Source organism: Eriocheir sinensis, chromosome 48 (genome assembly GCF_024679095.1).
Source record: "Eriocheir sinensis breed Jianghai 21 chromosome 48, ASM2467909v1, whole genome shotgun sequence".
NCBI classification, from domain to species: Eukaryota; Metazoa; Arthropoda; class Malacostraca; order Decapoda; family Varunidae; genus Eriocheir; species Eriocheir sinensis.
Window position 1 is genome coordinate 4,366,192 of NC_066556.1, and position 22,230 is coordinate 4,388,421.

The following is a 22,230-nucleotide window of genomic DNA, read 5'->3' on the forward strand; positions in this document are numbered from 1 at the left end:
CAAGGTAAAACAAAAACAGATCACCGAAGCTAATACCGAACCGAACTAATGGCGGCGAATCATCCAACCTTTGTCCCCTGAAAAAAAATGGGGAAAAAAAAGAAAAAAAAAAAGCAGTTCTGGGTCCTCGTCGGCTAGGCATCCCTGGAGACGCCCGCAGTACTGTCCTCGGCTCCATATTTCTCGGCGCGGCGGGGCTCAACGGCGACAGGTCACGCATGCCGGGCCGGTGCGAGGGGCGCGGCCGTACAGATTACTAATTTCAAGGCGGGGTCATGCGAGGGCGGGCAGGTAGCGGCCTTACTCTATCACACTTATGTCGCCTATTTCTCAGCGTCGCGAGTTCCTTACCGATACGACAGTCATTTGTCTCGATTCTCCGTCACGTCGTCAGGGCTTCGGGGAACTGACGGGGAAGGGGAGGGATGGGGAAGGTGAAGTTGGGTAGGTAAGAGGAATTAAAGCAAGGGAATAAGAGCTTGTGATAGAAAAAAGGGAGGGCTGGGAGGACAAAGGAGGGTGGTGATGTGTAGGGAAGGGGCAGGGTGGTGATGGGTGGGAAAGGGACATGAGGGAGGGAGGCTACAAGAAGTGAAGCGATAGGGGAGTGCACAAGGGCGGGGATGGAAAGATTGGTGACGGCTGGATGGAAGGGGAAGGAGGAGGAGGAAGAGAAAGAAGGGGAGGGATGAAGGGGAGATGGAGAGAGAAAAGGAGAAACAAGGGGTGGAGGGACGAGGATGAAGAGGAATAGAGGGAGATAGAAAGAAAATGGAAGGATAAGGAGGAGGAATAGGAGGAGAAAGAAGAAGAGGAACATGGAAGGGAGTATATTTGTGTAGGGAATGGAAAAAAAAATGGTGGTGGCTGGATGGAAATGGAAGGATGAGGAGGAGAAAGAGGAGAAGAAAGAAAAGAAGGGCGGGAGGAGCAGGGAGTAGGTCTGTGTAGGGAAGATTAGAGTCCCAGTTATCGGGCCGAGGTCTGAAGAATGGTCCGGCAAGTTTGTAGTTCAGCGGAGCCTCGTTTTGGGCGAAGTTCAACGAACCAATCTATCTGCCGAAGACCAATGACCGTTTAACGAGGGAATAGCTCAGCATCGTTCACGTCGCGGCCACACCACCACCAACAACGACCACCATCTCAATTTTTTCTCCACATTATTCTCCGGTCCAGTTTTCTTTAATTTTAAAAGACTCTGATGTACTATTCTGTTGGTCCACCCACGCACCGATACTGGTGTTGTCTCTCGGGGTTGATAAGACACCTTCTCTCTCTTCCTCCACCTCCTCTTTATTTTCCTCTTCCTCTTTTTTCTCCTTCACCTTTCCTTTCTTTCCTCCTCCTCACCTCTCCTCTTCTTCTGCCCCCGTCTCCTCCTCTTTCTTTCCTTCTTCCTCTTTGCTCTCCTCCTCCTACTCACCTCTTCTCTTTTTCTTCTCCTCCTTGTTCCCTTCCTTCTCATAACCTCTTCTCTCCCTCCTCCAGGCTCCCCCTCCTCTTCTTTCTTTTCCTCTTCCTCCTTGCTCTCCTCTCACCTCTCCTCTTCTTTCTTTTCCTCTTCCTTGTTCTTCTCCTCCTCCTCCTCCTCACCTCTTTCTTTTCCATTTCCTCTTTATTCCCCTCCTCCTCACCACTACTCTTCTTCCTCCTCCCCCTCCTCTTTCTTTTCCTCTTCTCCTTTGTTCTCCTCCTCCTCCTCCTCCTCATCTTGTCTCTATGCTAATTACTTGATTAGATCTTCCTCAACCCTAATTTACTTTCCCTAAGTGATCAGCAAGTCTCACAAACTCCTTTCACATACAAACTTGAATTCCTTGTCTTCGAAGAATCATTTAACACTCTTTTTTCCTCGAGTCCTCTTAACCCTCGAAACCCGGCCAATCAGCTCTCACGGGGCGGGGCTTTGGGGCAGAAGGGGGCGGGGATAAAGGGGGGAAAGGGTGGGGCATAATTGGGTCTGGGTTAACTTTTTTTGGGGGTGTTAATTTTGATGACGTCACTACGGGAATAAACATGTCAGCTACGAGTCTTAGGGTTTCAGGCGCCCAAACCCACATATTCGACAAGGCTTTCGTAGGAATTTTGGGTCCTTCCAGGGGTAGTTTTATGACCCTGGTGGTAGTTTGACCCTTCTTCTGTACCGTGAACCTAAACACACGCATTAGAACCCGACTGATCTTGTATGTGGCCTTTGGAAATTAGTTAATGTGAGAAGCGGAGGAGTCTGACAATAGCGACCTTAGATCACTTCATTGTGGGTCATACTGAAAGGTCCATTGTTGCTAGTTCCCCCCCCCCCTCCTATCCCCGTTCACCCCCCCTTCTTCTTTCCCTCATCACTTCCATGCACCGTCGATGAAAATATTACTGGAGTTTGAACGTTTTCCATTACTATCTTTTTCTTTTTTCTTTTTTTCTTTTTTGAATTGAAAGTGTGAAATTTATTTTACTTCCACACGGGAATGGATGACCGGAAAAAAAGGTCACAAGTTTCCACTTTCACTTTTCTTTCCTTCTTGCCCCGGGAAAGTTTGCACGCGTCTCTCTCTCTCTCTCTCTCTCTCTCTCTCTCTCTCTCTCTCTCTCTCTCTTTTTCGTTCGTGTCTTTCTTTCGCTTTCGCATGAAGGGAAAATAATGATATAACTTCCACTTGCGTCTTTTTTCTGCCTCTCTGCGCTTGACTTTATTTTCTTTCTCGGATGACACACACACACACACACACACACACACACAGAATGATGGATGCAAGATTGGTGTGTGAGAGAGAGAGAGAGAGAGAGAGAGAGAGAGAGAGAGAGAGAGAGAGAGAGAGAGAAATCGCCAGGTCCCCCTTCAAAAACACATACCACATTTCGCTCCACATAACAGGCAAAGAAAACGGGACCGACAGAAAGCCACGGAAAACGGAGATTAGCGACACTTCCCACGTTTTCTATGGCGCATCAACAGAGTCATTAAGGGTGGGGTGGGGGACTTGAGGAGACGGGAGGGAGGGAGAGAGAGGAAGGGAGGGAGAGAGGGAGGGAGGTATTGTTATGGCGGCCGTAATGGGATGTTGAATGAGACCTGCAGTGATAGCATGGTGATTCTCTCTCTCTCTCTCTCTCTCTCTCTCTCGTGTGTGTACCTGCGAATAAATAAAGCTCTCCTTTTTGCCGCCTTGATGCGAGTCGCGGCTTCCTCGAAAGAGCATTTTAAAAACAGGGAGGCCGAGTATCTCTCTCTCTCTCTCTCTCTCTCTCTCTCTCTCTCTCTCTCACGTAACAGCAAAGGGGAAGGTGTATGGCCCCTTTCTGCCTCCTTTTCCTCTCGTCAACTTTTCACTCCTGTCTCTCCCTTTTCTATCGTTACTAAGCTTCCTCCTTTTCCCCTCAACTCCCTTCTATTCACAACAGCAGAGGGGAATTTGTAGTGCCCTTTTCTACCTTCTCTTTCTCTAGTCACCTTCACATCCAGTTCTATCTTTCCCTTCCCTATCTTTATTAAGCTTCTCCCCTTTTCCTAACCTTTTTTCTCCTCTCATCAACCCTTTCCTTCCTCCTCCTGTCACCTTTCCCACGCACCCCTATCTTTATCAAGCTTCTCCTCTTTTCCTAACCTCTTTTCTCCTTTGCTAAGCGCCTCCCTTTCCCTTTATTCCCTTTCTCATTTTCCCAACCCCTTTCCCCCTCTCATCAACCCTTCCTTCCTCCTCCTGTCACCTTTTCCACCCACCTCAATCTTTTCCTTCCCTTTATATGTTAAGCGCCTCCCCTTTCCCTTCATTCCCTTTCTCATTTTCCCAACCCCTTTCCCCCTCTCATCAACCCTTCCTTCCTCCTCCTGTCACCTTTCCCACCCACCTCTATCTTTTCCTTCCCTTTATATGTTAAGCGCCTCCCCTTTCCCTTCATCCCTTCCCTTTACTCCCTTTCTCATTACCAGCAGGATTTCCTTTTCTCGTTATGTACTTGTCTCACCTGTTATAATTTATTCCCAATTTCCTTTTATATAACCTTTTTTTTCCTTCCTTGACAATTCTTTGCTCCTCCCCTTTTCCTCTGTCCATTGTTTTCCCGCTTCGTATCACCGACAATATTTTTTTTTATGTACTCTTGCGCCTGTTTTTTTTTCTTTCCCTTAATGTTCTTGTTTTTTCTTTTCTTTTCCAGTTACTTCAAGCCAATTCCCTTTCACCCAACTCCTTTATTTCCTCTCTCATCACCCGTAGTATAGATATTTTTTTCCTCACTCTCTTCATGTACTTCATCCGCCTTTTTATCTACTTTTAATCTCTTTCATATTCTCTTTTTTTCCCCCTTTTTAAGTATACCAGGGTCCTTACACTTCCCCAATCCCCTTCATTTCCTCTCTCATCACCCGTATCACTTTTTTTTCCCCTCTTTATACACTTCATCCGCCTTCTCCATCTACCGCGTTCATGTTTTTTTTATCTAATACTTTTTTTTTTCCTCCCGAAGTATTCCAAACCCTTTCCCGAATCCCTTTATTCCCCTTTCTTATCTTCTGTAACGTTTATTCTTTTCTCTGCTACGTAAATACTTCTCCCTCTCGTTCACTCATTTTTCTTAGCCCATCTATACACCCTACCTTCAACTATCTTCATTTGCCTTTCCCATCATCATCGGCAACGTTTCTTCTTCCCTCGCCTCCCTTTTCTTTTTCTTTCTTTCTCATTTCCCTTCTCCATCACCTGCAACGTTTTTTTATTTTTTATTATTTCATGTGTTCTTTTCTTCTTTCCCTCTCCTTTTTTTTCTCCATTTTCTTCCTTTCTCACCGGCAAATGTTTGTTATTTCATTATTCTTATTCTTTTCTCTCTCGCCTTTTCTTTTTCTCCTTCATTTTCTTTCTTCATCACTGCCAAAGTTTTCTTATTATTCCATCTATGTTCTTTTTTCTTGCCTCGTTATCTTTCTCCTTATGTTTCTTTTTTTAATTCCATGTATGTTCTAATCTTTCTCTTGCCTCTTTTCTTTTCTCCTAAACTATTTTCTTTCTTCATTACTAGCTATGTTTTATTTTATTTTATTCTATGTTTATTGTTCTTTCTTTCTATTGCCTCATTTTTTTTCCTTCAGTTCCTTTCTCCATCAATTGCAACGTTTCCTTTTTTTTTTTTTTTAATCCATGTATGTTCTTCTTTCTCTCTCGCCTTCTTCCTCTTTTTCTTCACCATTCTATTCAGCTTTTTTCGCCTACCTACACAGCCCCACCCACCCACCTCAGCGCCCTATCTACACGCCCTTTTCACCCATTCGTTCCGGTCTCCCTCGCCTTGAACCTTGGACGAAGAGGGAAGGGGATGAAGAGAAAGAGAGAAAATGAACAGAATACGATGGCTTTGTTTTCTTTTGTCTTCTGGCCTACGAATTCTCTCTCTCTCTCTCTCTCTCTCTCTCTCTCTCTTGCTCATTCTGTTTTTCTCTTTCTTTCTTTCTTTTTTTTCATTCTTTCTTTATTCCTCTCTCTCTCTCTCTCTCTCTCTCTCTCTCTCTCTCCCTTCAATAAAATGTACAGTGACTGGATTGTTAGCAGTAATGAATGGACACTAATCATGACAAATTGAAACTTTCCTGATGGCCCCTGTCTATTAGTTGGCCCGCGCATGTGTGTCTGTCTATTTGTCCGCCTGTCTGTCTGTCTGTCTATCTGTCTTCCCTCGTATACGAATCACCCTTCCATCCATTACCCTGTCGCACTCTCTCGCTCTCGCTCTCTCTCTCTTTATCTATTTATGTAAACAAAGTAAATAAACACGGTTACGGGATCACGCACAAAATTAAAAACAAGCGGAGCAATTTTATTTATTAGAGCAATTCAACAAAGTCACCCAGCAGGAGGACCTAGGAGCGGGGGGAGGGGGAGGGGAGGGGGCGGCGGTGTTGCCAGATGTCACACAAAAACTATATCATTTAGGCTCGTCGAGAGATGTGGCACCGTCGCTCCCACGGAAAAACAAATTAAACTCACTTTTTTTTCATGCGTATATATAATCAGGGTCGAGGGAGGGCGAGGTGTAATCCATCCTGTGATTACCGGCGCCTGGGCTAATGTAGAATGATTAATACACCTGCTGATGAACAGAGAGAGAGAGAGAGAGAGAGAGAGAGAGAGAGAGAGAGAGAGAGAGAGAGAGAGAGAGAGAGAGAGAGAGAGAGAGAGAGAGAGAGAGAGAGCGAGAGAGAGAGAGAGAGAGAGAGAGAGAGAGAGAGAGAGAGAGAGAGAGAGAGAGAGAGAGAGAGAGAGAGAGAGAGAGAGAGAGAGAGAGAGAGAGAGAGAGAGAGAGAGAGAGAGAGAGAGAGAGAGAGAGAGAGAGAGAGAGAGAGAGAGAGAGAGAGAGAGAACGCTGAGGTGAGGTGAGTGCTGTGGAAAATGAGAGGTGAGAGAAAAAAAAAAAAAAAAAAATTAACGAAGGCGAGAGTTGATTCTGAGGTAAAGTGTCGGGAATGTGAGTTAACATTTTACTTATTTTCCTTTATCTATCTCTTCCTTTCCCTTCTGTTTACACCTCGCACAAAAGAGGAGGTATTTCCCCACCTCTTTACAAGTATTTTTTTCCCCTCCCTCCTTCTTTCCTCCCTTCGTCCTGCTCACCATTAATATTCATCGGAGTTACTCTCGCATCAACCTTCTCCCTTTCCTCCCTTTTCATTCCCTTTACTCTCCCTCCTCCTCCTCCTCCTCCCTCTCTCTCTCTCCTTACCTCCCATAGAACGAAGCCTTTTCACCTCCTATTCCACCTCCCCCTCTTCCTCCTCCTCCTCCATCTTCCCTTCCCTGAAATATACTCAACATATATACACAATCACCCCATCCTTCCATTTCACTAAGCCTTCTTTCCTCAATTCCCCTCCCTCCTATCCTCTCTCCTCCCCTTCCCTACCTTCCCCCTCAACATCCCTCCCTTTCCTTGCAATCCCCTCCGCCCTCTCCCCTTCTAATCCCTTCCCACCGTCCTCTCCCTTGGACACTCCCCCCTTCCCATTCCTTTCCTACATCCCATCACCCACCTCCCCTTCCCTTGCACTCCCCTCTGCCATTTCCCCTCCCCTGCCCTACCTTGCCCTCCCCTCCCCCCTTCACGCCCCTGGGATATGGCTGACGCTCTAATGCGGGAAATTGGACGGATGAGGCAGTGAAAGCAGAATGAAGTGAGCAGAATGTGGCTGGGGCGACCGGGACACGAACCGCTGGACTCGTGTAAAGGCTAATTTGGTTTAACGCCCCCGCTCCAACCTGCCCCCCTACCCCCCCCCCACCCACGAGCGCCCCTCCCCCCCTCTCTCTCTCTCTCTCTCTCTCTCTCTTGCTGTATGCTAGTTGGCCTGTAAAATCGCGTAACATTGCCTCTTTCGTCGTGTTTGAGTTTTTTTCTTTCCTCTCTCTCTCTCTCTCTCTCTCTCTCTCTCTCTCTCTCTCTCTCTCTCTCTCTCTCTGTATGCACTAGTTGCCCCCTACAATTGCATATCAGTGTCAGGCTCGTCGTGTCGTTGTAACCCCCTCTCTCTCTCTCTCTCTCTCTCTCTCTCTTTTGACATCTGATACACGAACATCACAAACCAAGCGCCGTCTTCAGATAGGGACGGAAGCATAAACAACCACACACACACACACACACACACACACACACACACACACACACACACACACACTCCCCCTTCCCCCACCCCACCATGGAAAACAGATCACATAAGGAAGGAGGAGGGACAGTACCGATGGTGATACGGGAGACGGCAACCCTGATGGGACGAGGGACAGTACCGGGGCGGGGATGAGTGATAGGGAGGGTCGGCTGCCGCTGGTCCCGTCTCGTCTCCTGGCCCCCGTGATAAAGAAGGGACCGTCTCGGGGTAATGGAGTTCACCGCGCAGCCTGATGGATAGAGGAAGGAGGAGGGAGAGACGGAGCGGCGGCGGAAGCAGGAAAGCGAAAAGAAAAGGGTAGTGTGAGGGGAATAAAAAGAGAGAGGGAAGAGGGAGTAGAGAGAGAGGAAAGGGAAGAGTTGTGTCCATAGAGAATGAAGGAAATGGGACGTAAAAGCAATAGGAAGAAAATTTAGTAAGATGATAGGGAGCAAACAGGATGAATAAATGGAAACAGAAAGAGAAGAGAAATGAAGAGTTAGAGTTTTGGAGAATGGAAATGTGTAAGAGGAATAAGAAGGGAGAGAAGAAAGAAAACATAAGAGTTACGCCCATAGAGTATTGAAGGAAATGTGACATAGAAGTAATGGAAAGAAAATGCAGTAAGATGATAGAAAGTAAGGAGCAGAAAAGCGAAAAGAAAAGGGGAATGTGAGATTAATAATAAGAGAGTGGGAAGAGAGAGAGAAGGGTAAGAGTAACGCCCATAGAGTATTAAGGAAATTTGGCTTAGAAGTAAAGGAAAGAAAATGCAGTAAGATGATAGAAAGTAAGAAGCAGGAAAGCGAAAATAAAGGCGGTCTGTGAGAGGAATAGAATGATTGAAGAGAGAGAAGGATAAGTTACGTCCAGAGTATTAAGAAAAAGGAGAGAAAATGCAGGAAGATGATAGATAACAAACAAGAGGAATGAATAAAAAATAGAAAGAGAAGATAAATAAAGAGTTATGGTTATGGAGTGTGGAGGAAACGTGTGATGAATAATTGAATGAAAGGAAAATCCGTAAAGAATGGCAATAAAGAGAAAGAGAAAAGGAAAACAGAGAGGGGAAGGATGAGGAGAAAATAGTGTTGAATGAAGAATATAAGAAAGATATTGGAAAATGGTAACAAATGATAAATAAATGATAATAGATAAAGATAATGGATGAGATGAAGATAATTATGGGGTGTGGAAGAAACTTTTGAAATGAGATATGAAAAAGAAAATGCAGATAATGGTAACAGAAATTAAATTGAAATTGAAAGATGGTAAGCATTTGATTTACGGATAATGAACGCAGAATAAAAAATGACACGCAGGAAGAATGGAGAAAAAAAAATGTGAATAAATTATATCAAAGACGATTAAAAAGAGAGAGAAAAATAAGAATAAAAATATGGGGGCATGGAAAACGGAGAGAAAATCACATGAAAGGGGAAATGAAAGAAAAATACGAGGAAATTATGATAAATAAAGGACGATTCAATGAAAATAAGAAATAAACAAAAAGTCTGCTAAATACATAAGCGAGTCTCTGATGATAGATGGAGATAAAAACGGTTCATTAGTGGAAATAAAAATATATAAGAGAGAGAGGAGGTGAAAAAGAATGATGGATGGCCTGACAGGAAGAGGAAATATATTAGGCGTGAAAGAAAGAAAGATCAATGGTCGGAACAGGAAAGAAACAAAGATAAAAATATAAAATAAATAAATAAAGACAAATAATAATGAAAAATAAATACGGAAAAGTGTAATAAAAATGAACTGCAAAAATAAAATGAAGTAAAGATGAAATAAAAAAGAAAATGAAATAAAATGAAAACGAAAAAAAAAAGATAAAAAATAATAAAAATCGGAAATAAATGAGAAAATAGAGGTGATGAAAGGGAAATGAAAATGAATAAGTGAAAAATGGAATGAAAACGAAGGAAATGAATAGAAAACAACACACACACACACACACACACACACACACACACACACACACACACTGGGAGCATATTAACTACACACACACACGCGATTCTCTTATACTCACATTTTCACATTTACTGACTATAGAGCTGAACGTTGTGCGCGCGTCGCTATCATTAAACACAACAAAAAAAGCAAGAGAGAGAGAGAGAGAGAGAGAGAGAGAGAGAGAGAGAGAGAGAGAGAGAGAGAGAGCAAGGGAACAATGGCAAAAGAAAATAGTATCATCATAATTTCCAGACGTGGCTAACAGATGGCGTTGGCGAGCGTTATGGCGGCGTCTCCGGCTTAAGTGGGCGAGTGAACAGTCTTGCTATTCTTCTCCCCCGTGACGCCTGGCCATTGTGTTCTCTCGGCTCAGGACGCGAGGAAGGCGATCAGTTAGCGAGATGTGGGAGGCTGCAGCGCTAACGACCACCGCCTTCACTTCTGTTTCTTGTTTCGTAACGGGGTAGCAAAACGACTGCTCTTCACTATACAAATGCTACTTACACTACCACTACTACTACTACTACAGCAATATCGACCCCTGCCATCACTGCTGTCTCTTATATCGTAACGGGGTAGCAAAACGACTAGGCTACTATTCACCAACACTAATAGTACCATAATAACAACAACTACTACTACTACTACTACTACTACTACTACTACTACTACTACTACTGCTACTACCACTACTAATAAGGCGCTCACTACCATTGCCACCTCTATCTCATCATGCACCCTAACACAACAGCTGAAACGACTACTACTACTACTACTACTACTACTAATGCTACTACTGTTACCCCTACTACTACTGCTACTACACAAAAAGTGACGTTCTATTTATGCAGCGGACGGTCAAAACCACTTACTCTGGGTCTACAGCAAGAGGCTTATCCCCCTTTTCCCCTCGCTTAGGCCTAGCAGCCGTAAAAATTAACATACATATTACTGGCCCACTCCCACTCTTTCCCGGGCATTAAGGAGAGATAAAAGTAAGATATAAAAAATACTGCATCATGGGCTCATCAGGGGGAAGTAGGAGAGTGGGTTGTGTTGGTTCCCCCGAGGGCGTACCACAGAGACCACAGCTGTCTCCTCGTTTGTCTTTTTATCCCTCTTCGTTTTGTCTTTTTTCCTCGTTCTTTTACCGTTGAAAATTGGGTCACTGGGAGGCGTAAAATATTGAGATTAAACGGGGAAGTGTCTTGCTATCAGTCTTTGTTTATGTGGAGTTTTCTGCGCTTTGGATACTGTTTGTTTTGTTTTGTTTTGTTTTGTTTTGTTTTGTTTGTGCTTCGAGGCAGGATCCGGTTATTGCTTCCGATGGCCGTTGGAGATGAAGATGGATGTTTCTGCCAAAAATATTGACGTTTATTTCTTTACATTATTCAGTCTGGCAGGAGTAGTTTCTCTTCCCATCTCTCTTTTCCTTCCCTTTTTTCTTCTTTCCTTCTTTCTTTCTTTCTTTCTTTGTTTCTCATTCATTCATTCATTCTTTCTCTTTTCATCTTTCTTTGCAATTTCTTGTTTCTCCTATTTTCTTGTCTTTCCTTTTTTTTTCTTTCTGTTGCTTCTTTCTTTTCTTTCTCTTTCTTTCCCTCTCTTTCTATCTCTCGTGCATTCCCCCCCCCCCTCATACCCTTCCACACCTACACTCCCCCATCCCCCCACGCGCATTCCCCCCCTCCCACCCCCTGCCCCCCTCCCTTCCCCCCCACACACTCTCCCTTCATCCCCAATAAAAGGTGTCTCTTGTTCCGCCGACAGGTATGAGCAAACAACTGTCCTTACGAACCAATAATTCCAATTAGCAAACTTTACCTGCTCCATTATAACTTTAAAACGAGCTGTTCCGCGCACCTTCACTCCCCTTGGTGATAGCGGCAGGTACGCAGGGATGCAGGTAAACACAGAGAGAAAGTGATAGATATTGAAGGGCAGACGGCAAAAAAAAAATAATGAGTATAACTAGACAGATAAAAATGAGGTCTTCTTTTGATAATATAAAGATACATATGGACACAGGTAAACATATAGGGAACAGGTAAATACATGGACACTGATAGATATTGAAGGGTAGAAAGGAAAGGGAAAAAAATAGATATAAATTGATAGATAAAAATGATCTCCCTTGATGATATAAAGATAGGATCACAGGTAAACACGTAGACACAGGTAACCACATAGGACACAGGTAAAAACATATAGAAAGTGATTTATATTAAAGGGTGGACAGAAAACAAAACAATAAAGATAACTAGATAGATAAAAACGAGGACTAATTTTTGATGATATAAAGGTGGGATCACAGTGGCTCAGGTAAATAGAAAAAAATAAAAGAAAAAATTATATAAGTGCAAGTATGGGGAAAATGTTCGAAATATTCCGTAAAAAAGAATATAAACTGAACAAAGTGGAAAACGCATTTTGAAATCCATAAAACTCAATGATATTAATGGACGCATTCGAAACAGTAATACCGGAGAGCGAGAGAGAGAGAGAGAGAGAGAGAGAATGATAGCGTCACTGCAAACACGTTCAGTATCATAATATTAGCTTACAATTATTACGTTACAGCAAAAATTGATAGTAACATAAACGTTCAACCTCCCCCTCCCACCTCATTCTCTCTCTCTCTCTCTCTCTCTCTCTCTCGTCACATACCCTACCTACCACCTCCGTAACTTCGCCAATTTTCGCCAACTTTCCGCCGAGAACCAAGAGCAGCAAGCCTTTCTAAGTACTGCGCCAGGACTTCCCTTCAACGGACCTTCACATAACTTCAACCATAGCACCTCCTTCCTCTCCTCCTCCTCCTCCTCTAACGCTTCTTCCTCCTCTTCCTGTACTCAGTTTCCTTCTCCTCTCGGTCCTCTTTCCCGGCTACAAATGTCCACAAGTCGGTGAAAAGGGGAAGGGGACGAGGAAAAAAATGTTAGGGAATAGAAATGGAGATGTAGGGGAAGAGTTTGAGGCGGGACGATGTGGAAGTAATGTAGTTGGCGGAGGAGGAAGATGGGAGGAAGAGCAAGAGAAGGAAAAAGATAAGGGGTAGAAATGAAGATGCAGAGGAAGAGTTTGAGGTGGAATAGGAGAAGGAGATGTAAATGGCAGAGGAGGAAAATAGGAGAGAAGGAGAAAGAGGATAAGAGGAGAGAAAAAGAGGGGAAGGAGGAGGGGAAGATAAGGGATACAAATGAATATAGAGAGAGTTTGAGATGGAACAATGGAGGTAAATGAAGATGACGGAAGGGAAAGATAGAAGGAAGAGGAGGAATAAGAGGAGGAAGAAGATAAGAAACAGGAAAAGATAAGGGATAGAAATGAATATATATAGGAAAAGTTTGAGGTGGAACAATAGAGGTAAATGAAAATGGTGAAGGAAGACAGTTGAGGAGAGGAAAAAGAGGAAGACGAGGAGGAGGAGGAGGAGGAGGAGGAGGAGGAAGGAGAAAAACCTCATCCTCTATTAGGCTGATTGGAGAGAGATCTTCCCAAAATACTTAAGTTTGCATAGAGGATTCGTCCCTTTCTTACGAGACAATGGGACGAGTCTTTTTCTGTGTTAACGGCGACCCTCTACGGAGCTCCCTCGGCCCTTCAACAAAACACAGATCCCTTAAGAGACATCGAGCACCTTAATGATAACGTCTCTATAATACTTACGAAAAACTTTAAGGATAACGATTCTCAGCCTCTTAACGAAACACACTTCTCTTAAGACTTCCAGAACCTGAGGAATGACGTGCCTATAAAATTTACGCAGATATTTAAGGATAACAAAACTCATCCTTTATTAAGCGAAGCACACATCCCTTAAGACTTTGAGAACCTAAGGAATGACTTGCCTATTAAATTTACGTTGATATTTAAGGATAACAAAACTCATTCTTTACTAAGCGAAGCACACATCCATTAAGACTTTGAGAACCTAAGGAATGACGTGCCTATAAAATTTACGCAGATATTTAAGGATAACAAAACTCATCCTTTATTAAGCGAAGCACACATCCATTAAAACTTCGAAAACCTTACTGATAACGAGGCTACAGCACTAAAATAAATGAACCCTTAGGGAAAACGAACCTATACTATTTACGTGGAAGTAAGAAACGAAATTGATCCCACTGTAAACGAAAGAAATTAAAACAAGATAAAAATACACGGATCCGCTGAGACATCCAAGACCTTTGAGATAACGAGTCAATAGCATTTACTTGGAATTTTGAAGATAACGAACCTATTACCTTTTACGTGGAACTAAGAAACGATTCGAAGGATTAGGAGCAAAATAAATCGTCTTGAGAAAAATAACATCACAAAACCTTCAGAGATTTTACAGAAAGGCGAAATGGTGTTTACGTAGCAGAAGAAAATAAAAGACAAATACACTAATTAACTCACCTTGTAAAGAAGAGAGACAGGTGATTGCAGGCCCTTCGAGAGGAGTTAAGGAGGCAAATGAAGCTAAGAGAAACCAGTCGGGCAAGGAGCTAGGAGGAGGAAATTACGGAGCTAACCTTGCGTGGAAATAAGGAGCCGACTGGTCCAGCCCCTCGACGGACTAATGAGGTGATCGGGAGACAATTTAGCGAGTCATTAAGGCAGCCGCAGGGATCCCGAAAATGCTGAAAGCGAATTTTTAATGAAGAATTGATGAAAGGGGATCGTCGAAGAGTGTGTGGGAGAGAGAGAGAGAGAGAGAGAGAGAGAGAGAGAGAGAGAGAGAGAGAGAGAGAATACATAAATTAGTTTTCGAGGCTAGAAAAAAAAGGAAGAAAACTATATTGAAATCAGAGGGAATATTTACACCGTATTTCATTATTTTAAGAGAGAGAGAGAGAGAGAGAGAGAGAGAGAGAGAGAGAGAGAGAGAGAGAGAGAGAGAGAGAGAGAGAGAGAGAGAGAGAGAGAGAGAGAGAGAGAGAGAGAGAGAGAGAGAGAGATTCTTGTCTATCGAAGGAGAGAGCGAGTTTCAACATGGATTCCGGGAAAGTTTTGGAAGACTTAAGGGAGGAAAGGAGGGAGAGAAGGGAGAGAAGGAGAGATAGAGAGAGGAAGAGAGAGAGGGAGGAAAATGACGGGCGGAGGAGGGGGGGGAGGGGGGGAGGAAGGGAGGGAGGGAGTGTAAAAAAAACTAGGGAGACAAATCGCCTGGAAAGTCCCCAAACTGAAGTCTCTCTCTCTCTCTCTCTCTCCCTGGTACAAAAAAATCTACATGAATAAAATTTTCAATATGGGACGAAACTGAGGAAATTGAGGTAAAAAAAAAAGTAAGAAAAAAATACATGATCAGGAACACATCAAACGATATTCCTGTTTTTTTTATATACATTTTTGATTTGGTGAGAGAGAGAGAGAGAGAGAGAGAGAGAGAGAGAGAGAGAGAGAGAGAGAGAGAGAGAGAGAGAGAGAGAGAGAGAGAGAGAGAGAGAGAGAATGAGAGTGAGTGAGTGAGTGAGTGAGTGAGAGTGTGTGTGTGTGTGTATGTGTGTGTCCCCGTCCTTCCCTAACACCCAACACGTGCATGGAAGGACTCATCACCCTCTCGAGTCCTTCCTTCACTACACCCTTTAATCTTTAGGTACTTTAAGAGGGGGACAGAAGGGTACACGTAACGCCCTTCTTTACTCTCGACTCCCTTTCCTATTAACAGTAACCCCAAAGCTAAAAATAAGGACCATACTCATAAACCTTCCTTCGCATCAGAACACCCATTTGACAAGGCTTTCATAGGAGTTTTGAGGATTTCCAGAGGTACTTTTATTGACCCTGGTAGTATCAGAACACCCTCTGCTCCCGAAATTGACCTCTCTTTTTGGACACTCCTTTGACCTCTATTCAGGAGCAGTAAGTAGCGGGATTTTTTTTTAATATTTTTTCTTGACGCCCTTGAAGTGTCTCCTTAGCTGTAAAAAAAAAAGTTTGACCCTTCCCTGTGCCATGAATCTAAAAACCGCTCCTGCAAAACCCGATTCATCTCGTTATCGGCCTTTGGAAATAGATATGAGATGTGGAGGCGTCTAAGAGTACCAATCTAAGACTCCTCATCCCATTCTTCCCTTCTCCTCTTCCCCCTTTTCCCTTCTTCTTTACCTAATTCCTCCATCTTCACACCAAGAAACCAGGAAGAAGAAAGAGTTAAAAAATTGTGATACCTCAGGACTAACAATGGAAAGAAAAGGGTCCAAACTCTTCCCTTCTTCTCTTCCTCCTTTACCTCCCTTCATCACTCATTTTCTTTCACTAGATAAAGAAACTAGGAAGAGGAAGAGGAGGAAAGAGAGGGGAAAAGTCAAACCCTAAAACCGAAAACATAGATAGAAAACTTCTCTCCCTTTTCTTCCTTTCCTCCCTCTCTTACTTGTCCCCTCCTACTACACAAAGAAAACAAAAAGAGGAGGAGAAAGAGGAGGAACAGTAACCACCCCTGAGCTTAAAACAAAGGGGAAGGGAAGCACCTCTTACTTCTTCCTTCCCATTCTCCTTTCCCTCCCTTCATCACCCAATCCCCTCCGCTAAACAAAGATAACAGGAAGAGGAGGAAGAAGAAGAGGAGGAAAGAGAGGGAAAACACTAACCCCCAGGAGCTAAAAGTGAAAAGAAAAGGCTGAGTTATTAATATATGGAGAAAAATGACAACAAGACGTATTACAAAGGGTCTGAAAGGGACGCGGAACAAAGGGCGAGGAAGAATAATTATTGTAAAGCGCAGAGGCCGATGAGACGAAGGGGAGAGAGAGAGAGGGAGAGAGAAGTAAAGTGCTAAAAAAGAAAAGAAGGACCCTGATCTTTTAAAAGGGTCGAAGCGGGAAGAGGGAAGGAATGATAAAGAGAGGGAAGAGAAAGAGAGAGAAAAAATAGTAAAACGTGGTCATGGAAAATGGATAAAAGAGTAATAAAATAATTCGAGATAATTGAATGCGGGGAGAAAAGAAAACTTGAGACGAGGGGAAGGAAAGGGAGATGAAGGAGAAAAAGGGGAAGGGGAGTGAGGGGAGCTTAAGAGGGGAAAGAAGAGGAGTTAAGAGCGTTGCGGAGAGGGGAGGAGAGGAGCGAGTAAGCCAATTATGTATTCTTACACACACACACACACACACACACACACACACACACACACACACACACACACACACACACACACACACACACGAGGTAAGTAGGTGAATAAGTAGATAGCGATAGATAGTGAGATAGGTATAGGTAGATACACAGACAGACAGACAGACGGGAAGACAGACAGACAGACAGACATAGATAAATGGACGCATAGATAGACAGATAGATAGATATAAATAGATAGATAGATAGAGACAGAGATAGATATATGGATAGATAAATATAGATGGATAGATAGATAGATGAGAGAGAGAGAGAAAGACAGAGGGAAGGGTTGGTAATGGGACTGGTGGAGAGGGGAAGGGTTGGTAATGGGACTGGTGGATAGAGGAAGGGTTGGTAATGGAACTGGTGGATATGGAAAGGACTGGTAATGGAACTGGTGGAGAGGGGAAGGGTTGGTAATGGGACTGGTGGATAGGGGAAGGATTGGTAATGGGACTGGTGGATAGGGGAAGGATTGGTAATGGGACTGGTGGATAGGGGAAGGGTTGGTAATGGGACTGGTGGATAGGGGAAGGATTGGTAATGGAACTGGTGGATAGGGGAAGGGTTGGTAATGGGACTGGTGGATAGGGGAAGGATTGGTAATGGGACTGGTGGAGAGTTGTAGGGTTGGTAATGGGACTGGTGGATAGGGGAAGGATTAGTAATGGGACTGGTGGATAGGGGAAGGGTTGATAATGGGACTGGTGGATAGGGGAAGGATTGGTAATGGGACTGGTGGAGAGGGGAAGGGTTGGTAATGGGACTGGTGGAGAGGGGAAGGGTTGGTAATGGGACTGGTGGATAGGGGAAGGATTGGTAATGGGACTGGTGGAGAGGGGAAGGGTTGGTAATGGGACTGGTGGAGAGGGTAAGGGTTGGTAATGGGACTGGTGGATAGGGGAAGGATTGGTAATGGGACTGGTGGATAGGGGAAGGATTGGTAATGGGACTGGTGGAGAGGGGAAGGATTGGTAATGGGACTGGTGGATAGGGGAAGGATTGGTAATGGGACTGGTGGATAGGGGAAGGATTGGTAATGGGACTGGTGGATAGGGAAGGATTGGTAATGGGACTGGTGGATAGGGGAAGGATTGGTAATGGGACTGGTGGATAGGGGAAGGATTGGTAATGGGACTGGTGGATAGGGGAAGGATTGGTAATGGGACTGGTGGATAGGGGAAGGATTGGTAATGGGACTGGTGGATAGGGGAAGGATTGGTAATGGGACTGGTGGATAGGGGAAGGATTGGTAATGGGACTGGTGGATAGGGGAAGGATTGGTAATGGGACTGGTGGAGAGGGGAAGGATTGGTAATGGGACTGGTGGATAGGGGAAGGATTGGTAATGGGACTGGAGGAGAGCTTCACTTTTTTTTTTTTCTCTCCTCGTTTCATCCGATTGGCCTAGAAAATAGTTCCTCACTTTCCTCTTTCTTTCCTCCGATAATTCTCTCTTTCCTCCACTGCTGTCTCTTGTTTTCTCTCCGTTTATTGTTTCATTTCCTCAGGTATTCTCTCTCTCTCTCTCTCTCTCTCTCTCTCTCTCTCTCTCTCTCTCTCTCTCATAACGGAGGGATTGAGAGAGGAAGGGAAGCGGGAGGAAACAGAGGAGGAATAGCGAGAGAGGAGATAAAGAAGAAAAATGGGAGAAGTAACAATGGCAGAGTATGGAAGGGAAACACGAAGGAGGAGGAGGAGGACGAGGAGGAGAAGGAGGAGGAGGAGGAGGAGGAGGAGGAGGAGGAGGAGAGTAAGCGAGAAAAAAATACATTCCACAAACACAAAAACAAATAAACAACCCCCAAGAAAATAAAAGAAAACGCAAGCAATAAAGAAAACGAGGAATGTGAACAAAGAAATAACATGAGAACCTAAATAACAGAAGTAATAATAATAATAATAATAATAATAATAATAATAATAATAATAATAATAATAATAATAATGATAATAATAATAATAATGCCATAAAAAAACAATGCATCCTTCCCTTTAAATTCCCTTCTTCTCCCTTTCCTTCCTTTTCTCATTTCCTTCACAGCTTCCTCCTCCATCCGTCATCTCTCTCTCTCTCTCTCTCTCCTATATTTCTATTTTCCACTCTTTATCCTTCTATTTTTCAACACTCTCTCTCTCTCTCTCTCGCACAATGCCGGGGCTGCCCACAATGGCCCACGGCTCTTCCACTAAGTCTGATTTAGTCAAGAACTTCGGCCGTTCCCTCAAAGGCGACGAGCCACATAAACAACTTCCAAGCCACTCCGCGCCTCACGCTCCCCGCGGCCCGCCTCGTCCCTTTTATTTTCCTGGCCACAAAAAATATATATATCTCCTCGCGTCGGACGGCAAACAATTTAGCATTTCGTTTATTGATCTCCCGGATTGTTGGGTATGCGTGCGTGTGGCAGGAGTGTAACGCGTAATTCTTTGTCTGTCTTTTCTTGTTTCCCGTTCTTTTGGTCTAGTATTCTGCTTCCTCTTCTCTCTCCCCGCTTTGCTGTTACTAAAAAAATGCATTCACGTTCGGCAGAAAACAATTTGGTATCTTGTTTAGTAGTCCGCATGAATGTTGGGTATGTAGGAATCGTGAAAACCTCAATAATTCTGCATTTTATTAGTCTTTTATTTCTGGGCATCCTCCTGCTCCTAATAAAACGTTAAATACAAGTGCGCTGAAAACAATTAAGTATTCTCTATTTAAGGACATTTTCGACAAGTTTCGGGTATCGCTTGACCGTGTAAACCTCTATTGTGTGTTTTCCTATACATTCTTCTATTTTTAAGCTTTCTCATCTTCAATAACAAGGGCAGAAAACGACTTAGCATCTTGTTAAATAATCCACAGAAATGTTTGGTATGGAGGAAATGTCTAAGTCCCAACAATTCTGCATTTTCTTACTCATTCTTCTATTTCTAGGCATCCCTCTGCTCCTTATAAAAACTGAATTGCACCTGCGCAGAAAACAATTAACTATTCTGCTTACTAGTCTACGGAAACGTTGAGTATGGATGGGACGTGGGAACTTGACTTATATTATTAAACCTACTTTTTTTAATGTTTTTAGGCCGCCAATCCTTAACAGTGAATATACGTGGGAAATAAGACAACTTACTATCCTGTTGACTGATCCAAAGACATGTTGAGTAAGGATTCGACGTATAAACTTCAATCTAATGTTTTCTTAATTTTCTTCTATTTTGGGGACTTCTAATCTTAAATAGTGAACAATATAAAATAACTTACTTTCCTGTTTGTTGATCTGCAGAAATGTAGGGCAGAGATTGGATGTGTAAATCTTAATTCTTTGTTTGTTTTATTTCTTCCTCTATTTCGAGTCTGACTACACGTTGAACACAAAATAACTTACTTTCTTGTTTGTTGATCTGCAGAAATAAATGGCAGAGCTTCGATGTGTAAACCTTAATTCTTTGTTTTTTTATTTCTTCCTCTATTTCGAGCCCTCCCCTTCCTAAACCCTGAATACACGTTGAACATAAAACAACTTACCATTCTGTTTGCTGATGTGCAGAAATATGGGGCAGAGATTGGATGTGTAAACCTTAAATTTGCTTTCTTATTTCTTCCTCTATTTCGAGCCCTCCCCTTCCTAAAAACTGAATACACATTGAACACAAAACAACTTACCATTCTGTTGATAAATCCGCAGAAATGTTGGGCGTCGAGCCAATGTGATTCAGTCTTTAGTTTCGTATTTCTGCTTCTATTTCCAAGCTTTCTCATCCTCTTCTACCTGAAATTTAAGGGGATATATACGTCAGACATAAAATATCTTACTACCCTGTAAATTAATCTGCATAAATGTTAAGTATGGGCGTGACAAGTTAACTGTAATTCTATATTTTTACACTTTCATCTGTTTCTACGCCTTTCCTCTTTATAAAAAAGAAAAAAATGGATATATGATGGATAGAAAACAACATGCTATACCGTTTATCGATCTGCGGAGACCTTGAGAATGCGTCAGACATGGAATTCTGCAGCCTTCCCATTTTCTTTCTCCACCTGTAAATCTTTTTCTCTATTTTTTTCTCCTACCACTTCTATGCCAAAAAATACACACGCACTGGACAGAGAACTTGTTTGTATTCCGTTTACCGATCTTCAGAAATGTTGGAATTGTACCAGACGCGAATAACTCCGTTCCTTTCTCCCTCTCGTGCAGTTTCCCCGTTCAAACTTCATTCTCTCTCTGGACGCAAAACAATTCAGTATTTTGTTGGTCGATGCGCAGTAAGCTTGGATATGTATCAGACGCATAATTCCTCTATTGTTTCCTGCCTTTTCTTTCTCTCTCGTCTATTCTTCAGAGTTAGAATCTTCCTGTGGACACAAAGCAGTGCAGTATTCTATATTATAATCTGGGGAAGCATTGGGAATTTATCAGAAGTCTAATTCCTCTGTTTTTTAAGATTTGTTTCCTCTTCTCTTCTCTTCTCTTCTCTCTCTCTTTTACTACTTCGGTGCTCAACACACACACACACACACACAAGTAAAAAACAACAACAAAAAACCAGTTGAGTATTTTGTTTCTTAGTCTGCAGAGAGCATGGGAATGTAGTACCAATCCTGTAAGTCTTTTGTTTTACTTGTTTTTCTTTCTTGTTTTTTTTTCTTATTAAATCTCTTTGCTGATGATTCACAAAGTCTCACGAGGCACAAAAGAATGTAGTGTTTTGTTCGCTAATCCGGAGACCCGCTCGCAATGTATCAAAACACTCAGTATTGAAATTTTTACTTCTCTTTGTGCTTCGCGTATTTCTCGGCTAAAAATACACAAATATACTTGGAAAAAAAACATATAAATTAGTACTCTGGTTTACGATCTGCAGAAATAATGTGAATGCCTTAAAACCCGTAATTCCACTATATTTTTTCTCACTTTTCTTTGACTGTTTATATATTGATAATACACTCATTCACCCGCGCTTGACAGAAAGAAGCTTGTAATTATGTTTAATGATCTGCGGAAACCTTGGCAATGTATCGTACGACTCATAATTCTTAAGTTCGTTTTTATTCATTTGCTGAACTATTTCTCGTAAAAAATGATATTAATACACATTCTCACACCAGGAAAAAAGTTTATATTTGTGTTCACTGGTCTGGAGAAAACATGGACGTGTATCACATGTACATTCCTCTATATTTTTGTCTCTGTTTTTATTTTCGTTTGGCTGAGTTTACTTAAATGTGAAGCTTTGTGTTGTGTGTTTTGTTGTATATCACTGGAACAAGGCAAAGTGGAGGAGATAACAACAACAACAACAACAACAACACCGATAAGAACAACAACTATAATGACAAACAAAAACAACGTGAACATCTCTAGACGGAATCCAACATCTTTTTCATTTTTCCTGAGACTAAACAAAATGAAAGATTGCATAAAAGAATAAGACAACAATATATGTAACCGACAAACAAATAAATAAATAAACCAACAGAATAATAAATGCATAAATAAGTCCACGAATAACTAGATAAATAAATATATAAATAA

The 22,230-nt window shown here is 42.7% G+C and overlaps 1 long non-coding RNA gene across 1 annotated transcript in view; it reads right to left on the reverse strand.

Annotated features, from left to right (window-relative positions):
• LOC126981479 (uncharacterized) overlaps positions 1-20,477 on the reverse strand; it is a 43,249-nt gene extending 22,772 nt beyond the window's left edge. The window contains exon 1 of the long non-coding RNA XR_007733958.1: positions 20,355-20,477. This is a non-coding gene — a long non-coding RNA (uncharacterized LOC126981479). The remainder of the gene's footprint in view (positions 1-20,354) is intronic.
• Positions 20,478-22,230: the final 1,753 nt, after the last annotated feature.